The sequence below is a fragment of the Cebus imitator genome, unplaced genomic scaffold (assembly GCF_001604975.1).
Source record: "Cebus imitator isolate Cc_AM_T3 unplaced genomic scaffold, Cebus_imitator-1.0 Scaffold203, whole genome shotgun sequence".
NCBI classification, from domain to species: Eukaryota; Metazoa; Chordata; class Mammalia; order Primates; family Cebidae; genus Cebus; species Cebus imitator.
The window spans coordinates 2749689-2753263 of NW_016107518.1; positions in this window are offsets into that span (position 1 = coordinate 2749689).

The following is a 3575-nucleotide window of genomic DNA, read 5'->3' on the forward strand; positions in this document are numbered from 1 at the left end:
TTTTAGTAGAGACGGGGTTTCACCATGTTGACCAGGATGGTCTCGATCTCTTGACCTTGTGATCCACCCGCCTTGGCCTCCCAAAGTGCTGGGATTACAGGCTTGAGCCACCGCGCCCGGCCCCAAGGAATTCTTAAGATAAAGATCAACAGGACTAGGAGGCTGATAAATGTGAAGTGAGAGGAAAGCCAAGAATGACTCCCAGATTTCTGGCTGGAGCTGGCTTGTGCAGTGGTGCCATTTTCTAAGGTGGGGAACACTGATGGAGCAAGTTTGATGAGGCAAGAGGAGTTTGGGGGTTTGTTGGGTCTGAGGAGCCTAAGAAATATCTAAGTGAAGATGTCTAGCAGGCAGGTCAATGGATTACAGGTTGAAGTTTAGGAGAGAAGTGTATGTGTGAAGTGCCTCAATCGGTCATTGACTCTGGTAGTGAATGGGAGAGACTAGCAAGTATGTACAGGCTGAAGAGAAGAGGGCTTATGGGAGAAAACCCTGGGAAGCTATAGCAAGTGAAGAACTGGCAACTAAGAGAGTGATCAAGCTGGGTGTGCTGGCATGCACATCTAGTCTCAGCTTCTCAGGAGGCTGAGTTGGGAGGATCATTTGAGCCTAGGAATTCGAGACTGCAGTGAGCTATGAGAGTGCCAGCCTGGGCGACAGATCCTGCCTCCCAAAAAAAGTGATTTTAGAGAAGAGGAAAACCAGAAAGAGTGGTTTCAGAAGGAGGGTTTCATGTTGTTAGGAGGCCTAATAAAATAGAAACTACTAGTGATCTTATTGAGAATGCTTTGTGAAGTAGTGGGGGCAGAATCTAGATTAAACTGGGTAGAAAACTGGGATGGAAGTGAGGAATTGTGATTGACTACAGATACTTCAGAGCTGGCTGTGAAGAAAAGCAAAAGGTCAATATCTAGAGGGAGACATGGGGTCACACTTCTATTTATTTTTAAAGATGGCGGAGGCTGGATGTTGTGGCTCACATCTGTAATCCTAGCACTTTGGAAGGCTGAGGTGGGCAGACTGCCTGAGCTCAAGAGCTAAAGATCAGCCTGGGCAAAATGGTGAAACCTCGTCTCTACTAAAATATAAAAAATTAGCTGGGCATGGTGGTATGTGCCTGTAGTCCCAGTACTTGGGAGGCTGACACAGGAGAACCACTTGAATCCAGGAGGCAGAGACTGCCGTGAGTTGAGATGGCACCACTGCACTCTAGCCTGGTGACAGAGTGAGACTCTGTCTCAAAATAAAATAAAATAAAAATAAAATAAAATATAGGCTGGGTGTGGTGGCTTATACCTGTAATTCCAGCACTACCGACGGCCAAGGCAGGAAGATCATGAGTTTGAAAGCCTAGCCAACATGGTGAAACTCCCCCTCTACTAAAAATATAAAAATTAGCTGGGTGTGGTAGCATGCACCTGTAATCCCAGCTACTTGGGAGAATGAGGTAGGAGAATCACTTGAACCTGGGAGAATTGCTTGAACCCAGGCGGCAGAGGTTGCAGTGAGCTGAGATTGCAGTTATTTTTTATTTTTATTTTTATTTTTTAAAATTTAAGTTCTTCTAGATTCTGGATATTAGAAGAGGCCTTTGCAGTTATTATATAGGTCCTGCTGCATACCAGTTAATTCAGATGACAATTTCTCACTATTAGTTTCTGTAACATACCAGTTGAATATATGAAACTTAGAAATTGAGGCTAGATTACATTTAAAATGTTCAAGGGTGGGAGATGGATCCAAGATGGCCGATTAGGTGCAGCTCAGGATTGCAGCCAGCTCCCAGTGAAAGCGGGGAGGGTGAGTGGACGCTGCATTTCCAGACAGATTTTTATTGCCCACAAACCAAGAGATTCCCAGGGGGAGGAGCCCCATGGGTTGCCAACACGGGTCCGGGTGCCGTTTTAGCTGGTGATTGGAGCTCCTGGGAGACAGAGTCACCCATTCAACTGATAAAACAGGGGACTGAAACAGGGAGCCAGGCCAGGAGATTCTCGGGCAAAAAAACACCATGAATCTCAGCGTGGCTGTTTTAGCTGGCGCAGTGGGTCGCCCCATGGGAAATCACACAGATCCCGATGCCTTTTCAACAGGTGACTGGGACACCTGGGAGACAGAGTCGCCCATTCAACTGAAATTAAAAAAAGGGTCTGAGGCAGGGAGCCAGGTGATCAGGCTTGGCTGGTCCTATCCCCACAAAAAAACAGCAATCTGAAATGCTCTGGATTGAGTTTCACAGCAAGCACAGCTGAACCTGGGACAGTCCAGCTCTGCAGGGGAGGGGTGTCTGCCATTACTGAGGCAGTCCACCACTACAGAGGTAGCCCGGCATTGCCGAGGCAGCCCAGCATTACAGAGAGAGTCTGCCATTACAGAGGTGGGCCACCATTGCTGAGGCAGTTCTAACTATACCCGTATAAACAGGACTGCAGGAGAGTTCACATGGCAGCTGGGCGGAGCCCACAGCAGCTCAGCAAAGCTTCTGCAGGCCAACTGTGACAAGGCTGCCTCCTCGCTGGGCAGGGCAGCCCTGAAAAAAGGTAGCAGCATGACAGAAACTTATAAATAAAGCCTTAACTAACTCCCCAGGACAGAGCACCTAGGGGAAAAAAAAAGGCGTTTATGAGTTCTGCAGCAGACTTAAAGATACCTGTCTAGCAGCTCTGAATGAACAATGGAGCTCACAGCTCAGCACTTGAGCTCCTATAAAGGACAGGCTGTCTCCTCAAGCAGCTCCCTGACACCCATATATCCAAAGAGTCACCTCATAAAGGAGAGCTCAGACTGACATCTGGTGGGTATCCTTCTGGGACAAAGATAGCAGAAGAAGAAACTGGCAGCAACCCTTACTGTTCTGCAGCAGCTGCAGGTGAGCCCCAGGCAAGCAGGGTCTGGAGTGGACCTCCAGAAGTCCTACAGCAGAGGGGCCTGACTGTTAGAAGGAAAACTAAGAAACAGAAAGAAATAACTTCATCATCAACAAACTGGGTGTCCACTCAGCGACCCAATCTGAAAGTCAACGACGACAAAGACAACAGGTGGATAAATCCACAAAGATGGGAAGAAACCAGCACAAAAAGGATGAAAACATCCAATACCAGAATGCCTCTCCTCCTACAAGGGATCATAACTCCTCACCAGCAAGGGAACAAGACTGGATGGAGAATGAGTGTGATGAATTGACAGAAATAGGCTTCAGAAGGTGGGTAATAAGAAACTTCTCTGAGTGGCCGGGCGCGGTGGCTCACGCCTGTAATCCCAGCACTTTGGGAGGCCGAGGTGGGTGGATCACCTGAGGTCAGGAGTTTGTGACCAGTCTGACCAATATGGTGAAACCCCATCTGTATTAAAAAACAAACAAACAAACAAAAAGCTTCTCTGAGCTAAAAGAACATTTTCTAACCTAATGCAAAGAAACTAAGAACGCTGAAAAAAGATTTGACAAAAATGCTAATGAGAATAAACAGCTTAGAGAGGAATATAAGTGAATTGATGGAGCTGAAAAACAACACGAGAACTTCATGAAGCATGCACAACAGCCGAATTGACCAAGCAGAAGAAAGGATATCAGAGGT